We start from the raw sequence: 9,390 nt of genomic DNA, 5'->3' as shown, positions 1-9,390 counted from the left end.
ATGGCTTGATTACGTGTGACAAAGATTTAATAAATTTTGAGCTTTAAGTGTAAAATCCAGTAGGCTTTTTGGTCCGAGTAACGGAGTTACGATGTGCGCTTACATGGGGTTGAGCAGTGGCCTCGCACACACGTCAGTGGCAACTGCCCGATATGCCCGGCTTCATTTTTCATCAAATACAATCAAATCTAGCTAATGATCAATGACGCCATTTTTTTTTTCTTTTTTATCATTCTCCCTTAATTTCACTATATGGCTGATCTACTGATCGGACGGCCTCTTCTTAAATACTTTATTCCTCAGTGTGAATGAAAAATAACGATACTCTCCTCCTGCATTGGTGCCATTCCAGCGACGTCGTCGCCGGGTCTCCTGGTACTTGCATGACATAACTATCATTTTCTGATAAAGGGTTGGTTTCACTCACGCCTTTCTTGAGCAAACCTCTGATGTGTCCGATGTCAGTGAGAACAGAAGCCCATTAGTGGCCACTGATTTGCTGCGACGTTCACGTGGCATAACAACGTTTTGGCGCCAACAATGCTAGAGCAGGTAGGGAGTATCTTTTCCATTGGGGAACATAGTACTTAGCAGGGGTTGTCCACCCCTTTTAATGAGGATATTCTCCAATAGCTGTCGGCTAAATGCTCATTTGTACATTGGCTCTTCTCCCCATACAGATGCTTGGACCTAGCAACAGGTTCGGACAGCGTTAGTCTATTGTGTATGAATATCTCTAGGATTTCTCCTGCGTAATGCACTTTTGTGGAGGGTGAGTTTTGGTGGTTTCCTGTCACTGACTGTACAAAGAGAGTATTAAATAACAACATCACTTGATGGAGCTGCCATTCTGTCTAGTATTTGGCATCTGTCTAATATCTATTTGCAGTTATGGATGTGTATTTCAGAGCTATAGAGATACCGGTTGGCGTCTCCCCTATTCTAGTTTGATGGACGGGGGGGTTAGAGGCTCTAACACTTAGACCTCCGGTGCTCACCTGAAACGCAGATGTCTAAGATGAGCCAATTCTGATTGTGGAACACACACAGGTCTGCGTTTTATGGCCCATGATACTGACACTACTTTCAATGTTTTTTTAGTGGCTTTTGTACATGAATGCTGCAGGTTGGATTTTTAGGACTAGATTTAGCCCCTTTGCCAATTCTGTTGGGCAACTTCAGAATGCTCCATGTCTTCTTATGTTGCTACAAATGGAAGTCTTTTTATTTTTATTTTTTTTAGAACTGCTAAAAGTTCCCCCTACTCATGGTCCTTTTGGCTAGGTCTTATCTTTCTTATCAAAGATGAACTATTTGGAGCAATGCTCCTCAGCTCCAGGCTTTGCAGCCCACCAACAAATAATGTTTTCTTAGTATTGCACAAGGGAAGGAATTAATACTTGCACAAGACTTAAGGTACCTTCACACTCAGCGACGCTGCAGCGATACCGACACACAGACAGCTCTCCAGCGACCAACGATCCCGAGGTCCCCGGGTAACCAGGGTAAACATCGGGTTACTAAGCGCAGGGCCGCGCTTAGTAACCCGATGTTTACCCTGGTTACCATCGTTAAAGTAAAAAAAACAAACACTACATACTTACCTACCGCTGTCTGTCCCCGGCGCTCTGCTTCTCTGCACTCCTCCTGCACTGACTGTGAGCACAGCGGCCGGAAAGCAGAGCGGTGACGTCACCCCTCTGCTTTCCGGCTGACCGACGCTCACAGCCAGTGCAGGAGGAGTGCAGAGAAGCAGAGCGCCGGGGACAGACAGCGGTAGGTAAGTATGTAGTGTTTGTTTTTTTTACTTTTACGCTGGTAACCAGGGTAAACATCGGGTTACTAAGCGCGGCCCTGCGCTTAGTAACCCGATGTTTACCCTGGTTACCAGTGAAGACCTCGCTGGATCGGTGTCACACACGCCAATCCAGCGATGTCTGCAGGGAGTCCAGCAACGAAATAAAGTTCTGGACTTTCCTCAGCAACCAACGATCTCCCAGCAGGGGCCTGATCGTTGGTCGCTGTCACACAGAACGATTTCCTTAACGATATCGTTGCTACGTCACAAAAAGCAACAATATCGTTAACGATATCGTTATGTGTGAAGGTACCTTAAGGAAATCCTGATCTGTTATTGGACCTTGAGGACAGGAGTTAAACACCGACTTGGAGCACAAGCGCTCACTAATTTACCATCCACTGTCAGAAAGGTGTCAAAATATTTTAGTCTAAATTTTTATGTAAAGGATTGCTTGTTGGATGAAATTTTAAAGATGATTTTGACTTTTAGAAAAGTGTCCCCAAATGAATTCGATACCAGAAAAAAACCAAATACAAACAGTCCTCACCCTCCAGGGAACAGCGCTGACTTCCCTCCACTGCTTGTCTTTTTGCTGCAGTGATTAACATCAACAGCTCGTACCACTGCAGGCAATCCCTGAGCTCAGCATCTCATGCATTCTACAATGTCCGAGCCACTGAGCGCAGTGATTAGCTGCAGCAATGACGTACACTGTTGACTTGACATCACTGCTGCAGCTAAACGACAGGTTGTGTAATGTTTTTCAGCGGCTTTTTTTTTTTTTATACATCATTGTAGTTGATGCACAAAAAACACGTCCTTTATACGTTTTGCACGTATAGTCTTTTTCCCTGCTGACCTCTGTTCTGCCTCCTCCCAGATCTACAGCTCAATATGGCGGCCGTAGTGGGAAGTCCAAACCATGCCACCTCTGATTTTTGTGTGGGTTGAGGAATGGACACAGGCTGATATAAAATCATCACTTTTAGGATGTGGGGGTCACTGTAACCCACTTCATTGGTCTTTATAAGATTTTACTCTTTTAGCATCTGTCATAAAACAAGTTACTAGTGAACGTAATATACTGATTTTTTTTTTTAGGCATTTGGTAAGGCCAGTTTCACCTGTCTGTGTATGAAATGTGCTTTCTGCACCATACATGAGTCTCTTGACCTGAACTCTTCCACCTCATTGGTATATACGAGGCTGTTGGGTTTCGGTCAGGAGACTCGACCGGCCTGGAAATTGTGGTCTGTGTATGGACCACAAATCAGACTCTTGAAACTGATTTTACGGAATGGTGTTTCATCTAGAACAGTGAGTTATTGAAGTGTTAACGGATGGCAAATATTTGTAGGAAATCTGAAATGATTACAGTTTGATTTGGATTTTATCTAGATCCCATCCATTACCTTGATTGTAGAGTTGTTGTTTTTTTTATCGATGTAACAATGGTAGACATTTTATAGGTATAGACATTACAGGAAATATTCTTGAAGTATAAGCTTTGTTTTTTTTCCCAGCTTCTCAAATCCATTCCATAATTGCAGTTCAGAGGACCTATATTTACGTTCCTGAAACGCTTCTCATTCCCCGTAAATGGAAGTAATGAAAATTAAATTGCATTGGAATTGTGTTTTCAGGTCTGCCTAGATTAGTTCTTCTTTTCGGCACCAGTTTGTTTGCTCCTTGTTTGTTAATCTAGTTAATGGGTATCTTCATCCTCATATCGGAAAATTCTATGTTGGTTCTGTGAGGATGCCTACGTTCTGAAGAAGGCTTTGGATTGTGCCATCAATGCAGTGCTTAGTAGAAGACTGATAGCTAAATATCATCTTTAATTGTTTTTAAGGAATAGTGTCAGACGATCCATCTACTGGGTAGTCCTATCATGTCCTCTGGATACGACCAGAAGTGTCTGGTAGCTTTCTTTAGAACAGGGATCCATCATGTAGCACCATGACTGATGTGGCTAGGACCTATGTCCTGGGTGGGAATAACTCTTTAAGCTTTCCACCATTATTTTAGTATTGTATTCTGACATTGAGATAAGAAGCCGATGTTACAAGCCCTCCTGTCAGAAGAACTTCTGTGCCTGCCGGATAACCCTCCATGCCTCTGATACTGCACTACGGGGTTGTCATAATGATGCTGTGTTTTTGTAAAGTGACTTTTACCATCTCTTCCTACACTTTATCTGTGCTAAGAATAAGCTTTGATCTTCCTGCTGCTCCTTGAAGTTGAATGTTGCCTTGCACGTGTAAATTACCGTGTGCACTTTGGCTCTGTTCACATCACTTTCTTGATGTACATGTGTCGTATAAGTTAGGAGCAGTTGATGGTGTATAGAGGGACGTGCCCATAGATTTTCCTTATCACAATGTACTATGTTCATCATTACATGAGCTAGCGTGCTGGGATAAGGTGTTGTCTGAGCATACACGTGTGCTAACCCAGTGTCTTCGTCGTGCTTGAAAAATGTTTGAGTCCTCTCGGCTTTTTGACAGCCGTAGGGGTTGCCTGTATTTCAGATATTAAGAACGCGCTCGGCCACGCAAGTCAATGAGCCCATGAACATCCAAGTGAGGTCCAATTTCCACGGACAGAACGGAGAAGATGGAGATATTTATTTTTCCCACCTTCTCCTCATCTGAAAAAAATCAGATCCTACTACGCTCATACTCTGATCAATGGGGTCACATAATCTGATTCTCTGGGATCAGAGAAAACATGGTGGTGTGCCCCTAGCCTTAGCGGGAGTCATTGGCACCCGTGTAATTACTGTGGAGGCAAATGATTGCAGCACGCTTCATTTCTTCACACATTGCCTTTCAGTGAGCCATAATTTCCATGTGCCACTTAATATTTGGGTATTTTCACCTGAGAAAGTGTAAATGTGCATATTTTCTGTCCCATAAAGGCGTTATAAAGGTGTGCTACCAAGTTTGCAGTATCCACAGGATGTGATTGCTGGGGGTCTAACCGCTGAAATCCTCATCATTTACAGGAATGGGGTTCCGAATCTCCTGTGTAAATGGAGCATCGGCCTACAGGTGAAGCATTGCAATCTTGGTACAATAGCTTGTGAGTCCTGCAGTGACATTATTGCTGCCAAAAGTACATGTACAATTTCTTTTAGTAATTTTTCTGGTGCCATAATGGCGTGGAGAAGAATTAAGTAATGCTGAATCCTCATATGATTATTACGTATTTATTGCAGAATTTCAGATGTGAAAGTAGCAAAGCATAGATCAATGTAACTCAATGAGTTTACACTGAGTTTTTGATGTGGATTTTTCCAGCTTTTTTGTGTGTATAGGTGACATTTTGATTTCAAAGTTAAATTTGGATGGAGTGCTTTTTTTTTTTTTTTTAAGAAACCCCTGGTGAATTGACTTGTTCTATACAGAAACAGAATGGCATCTCTGATGATGCTAATATGGGCACAAAAATGCACCCGTAGTATACTCGTGTGAAGCGAGCCAAGTCTTAGCCTGGTCCAGTCAATTCATTTGTCAAATGTCTCCTTGTAAAGATGCTGTAGAGAAGAAAAAGCAATTCTCATTTAGTATGTTGTGATGAAAAGATCGTGGAGGGGGCCGCCTTGTCAAAGCACTTTAATAGACAAGCACATCGTAGACCTTAAGCTTTAGTATTCGCACATCCAGCACTTCATATTAAGTCACTGTGGCCAGATGCCAGTCCTGCATTTGCCGGGCAACGTGCTACAGGAGCTTACCGAAATGCATTCTAAGTGATGGGATCTTTGAAAAAAAAAAGCAAATGTATTGGATTAGCCATAAATATATAGTAGATGTGGAGGCCGTCTACAAGATCTGTGTGGATGAGAGCAGTGTCCAGAGTCTGCTGTCAGTGAGGAGGTGGTCGGGAATCACAACTATGTATGGGAACTCTGATCTGTGTCTACTATTCATTCGTGGCTTATCGTATGGACATGTACAAGATGGGAAAAATTGTCACCAGTGTCAGGTTTGTAGATCGCAGAACCCCTATGATGTATGTAGGGAATATTTAATGCATTGAGGCTGAGGCATGGAAATAGATTTATTCATTTAGGGTTGGATTTTTTTTTCTCCCTCTGACCCAACATTGATCACCTGTCCGTCAGTCATACTCAGTAGTGCGGGCGATGAGCTGAGCAACAGGAAGGCCACACGTTGGTTGCTTTTGGACACTTGCTCTACTGGGGTTATGAGTCTTCTCTAATTTAATAAGGTAGACCGTGACTGTAATGCAATTTTATTTTTTGGGGTGGTTGTAAAGTAATGCACATGTTGACTGTCCGTGAATGGAAACCTTTTCCAGATGGGTCCTGATTGGCCTTATTTGTTAACGTGTCAATGGACACATCTGAGCTACATGCAGCAACAGCATAAACCTCTTCACCCCTTAGTGGGAGTCTCTCGGCACAAAATAACCAGTCAAGCAAAACATACTGTAAGTACTCTATACCCTTGGAGTCGCCTGTGCTTGGTTTGACTGGTCATTCTGTACTACCAGACTGCTAGCTTTTACCTATGACATTTCATTGTGATGATCTCAATGATCTCCTCCCCATGAGTCGCCACGGCAACTTCTATGTTTTTTTTTTTATTATAAAGTTTTATGACCTGGTTCCTTATTGAATACAGAGCGTGAAATGCAGATAATTGCCTCCAGTGTGGTTTCAGACGCACATGAGTATATGGGATGGTGACATTGCAGTGTTTGTGCTGCCACGTTTTTTAGGATCCAGATGAAGGGGTCTTACTGTGACTAAATTATACAGACCTATATTGCCTCAGATTAGCGTAGAGCTGTACATAACGTGGGAGAGAAAATGCTTTCCGCCATTGGAAGGCTTGTACATTGTTGTTGTATGGTCGTTATTTTTTATTTCATATAAGGAGCACTTTAGAAGGGAAAATCAGAATAAAATGTGTAGATAAACTCCTGTATATTTATAGAAAGACCTTTTTGGAGGAGTTGGCTCTCCACGTAGGATATTAACCATTTTTGTTGCACTGGCTTTTTCTTCAGCCATCGATTTGTTTTGTGATTGCTGTTACCTGATTTTTTTTTTAATTTGTAATATAACAATAGTGTATTATAATGGTATATAGTGTACTATATTACACTGACTGTACAGTATTTCAAGTTGGATTGCTCTATTAAACAATGTTAAGTCTAAAGACGAGCGCTCCGTGTCTGTTATTCACCAAGGTGCACGTCCTTTATATGCCCAGTATGTAGCCACACAACGCCGGTATCGGAAACCTTTCCCGGAACTTTGTCTTCCCCTGAAGTTACACTGCAGGATAATAACGCTATGTCCTGTGGCTTCGACTGTGAGCACAACCCCCATCTGTGGACGTCGGGCCCTTAGACCATCCTCATGTAGTCTTTCTGCTGCTGGGTTGTTGCCCTCCTACGGCCCCCTCCACATCTCCTGGTGTACTGGCCTGTCTCCTGGTAATGCCTCTGGCCACTACGCTGACAGACACAGCAAACATTCTTGCCACAGCTCGTATTGATGTGCCATCCTGGATTAGCTGCACTACCTGAGCCACTTGTGTGGGTTGTATTGTCCGTCTCATGCTACCATGAGTGTGAAAGCACAACCAACATTCAAAAGTGACCAAAACATCAGCCAGAAAGCATTGGTACTGTGATGTGGTCTGTGCTCCCCACCTGCAGAACCACTCCTTTGAGTGTCTTGATAATTGCCAATCATTTCCATCTGTTTTCTATTCCATTTGCACAACAGCATGTGAAATTGATTGTCAATCAGTGTTGCCTCCTTAAGGTACCGTTACACTAAACGACTTACCAACGATCACGACCAGCGATACGACCTGGCCGTGATCGTTGGTAAGTCGTTGTGTGGTCGCTGGGGAGCTGTCACACAGACCGCTCTCTCCAGCGACCAACGATTAGGGGAACGACTTCGGCATCGTTGAAACTGTCTTCAACGATGCAGAAGTCCCCGGGTAACCAGGGTATCGGGTTACTAAGCACAAGGCTGCGCTTAGTAACCCGATATTTACCCTGGTTACCATTGTAAAAGTTTAAAAAAAAAGTACATACTCACATTCCGTTGTCTGTCACGTCCCCCGCCGCCAGCTTCCCGCACTAACTGTGTCAGCGCTGGCCGTAAAGCAGACCACAGCGGTGACGTCACAAAAAGCAACGAAATCGTTATGTGTGAAGGTACCTTTAGTGGACAGTTTGATTTCATAGTTTGATTTACTTGGAGTTATATTCTGTTGTTTAAAGGTACCGTCACACTAAGCGACGCTGCAGCGATACCGACAACGATGTCGATCGCTGCAGCGTCGCTGTTTGGTCGCTGGAGAGCTGTCACACAGACAGCTCTCCAGCGACCAACGATCCTGAAGTCCCCGGGTAACCAGGGTAAACATCGGGTTACTAAGCGCAGGGCCGCGCTTAGTAACCCGATGTTTACCCTGGTAACCGTTGTAAATGTAAAAAAACAAACACTACATACTTACATTCCCGGTGTCTGGTCAGGTCCCTCGCCTTCAGCTTCCACCACTGACTGAGCTCACCATTTTTTTGAGCAATGTATTAACATTCAAACATTGTGCCTTTTGTTTCCCAAAGATAGTAGAACAATACTAGGTCTGCAATAACAGGATAGATACAATAGCTAATCAGCAGCCAGTCAACAAATTGCAGCCATTGAACATTGACTGTTGACCCTTATTGTCATTGAATTATTCTCACATGAATTCTAGCTAATGTCCCTGGACGTACTGAAATAATATGTCTGGATAATTCAGATTAAATGTTTGTTGCCACATGTACTATCTATCCACTTGTATAGTGCTGCAAAAGAGATTATGATCAAGCCTCCTCCAGTTACCATATACCGGTACTTGTAATAGCAGGGAATCTGCCCCCCACAATCACCAATTTCATCCAGAAGTATTGTTGGGAGTGGTGCAACTTTAGATGATAAAATAGACCTTTATTCACACATGAAAAAGCCATTGTTTATATCACGTTATTATGCGCTGCTTATATAGCGCCATCATATTCCACAGCGCTTTACAGATCTTTTTTTAATGGTGATTTACGCTGGCAACATAAACGACTATATAGAAATACAGTGACACTATTGGTACGTATACAACCCCTGGCAAAAATTCTGGAATCGCCGGCCTTGGAGGATGTTCATTCAGTTGTTTAATGGTTGTAGAAAAAAAGCAGATCACAGACACGGCACAAAACTAAAGTCATTTCAAATGGCAACTTTTTTTCCATAATTTTTTCCTCAGAATTGAGTGATTCCATAATTTTTCCCCTATGCTTGGTTAAAAAAAAGTAACCATTACTGATTACATTTTTTGTTCTTGATTTCTTTTAGTGTTTCTTAAAGCCAGAAAGTTGCCATTTGAAATGAATTGAACGCGCGGCAGTCTCTTCTGATTTATTGACACTGCGGGGCTGGGAATCTTGGGCATGCACAGTACTTTTCTGCGGCTCTCCATCATCTCCCGCTTTCCTTTCAGGGTGGGATCTCGGGCCGTGCGTCCACGCAGGCGCAAGAAGGAAGACATCATGTG

The sequence above is a fragment of the Ranitomeya imitator genome, chromosome 6 (genome assembly GCF_032444005.1).
Source record: "Ranitomeya imitator isolate aRanImi1 chromosome 6, aRanImi1.pri, whole genome shotgun sequence".
Lineage (NCBI taxonomy): Eukaryota > Metazoa > Chordata > Amphibia > Anura > Dendrobatidae > Ranitomeya > Ranitomeya imitator.
This window is presented reverse-complemented; position numbering follows the sequence as displayed.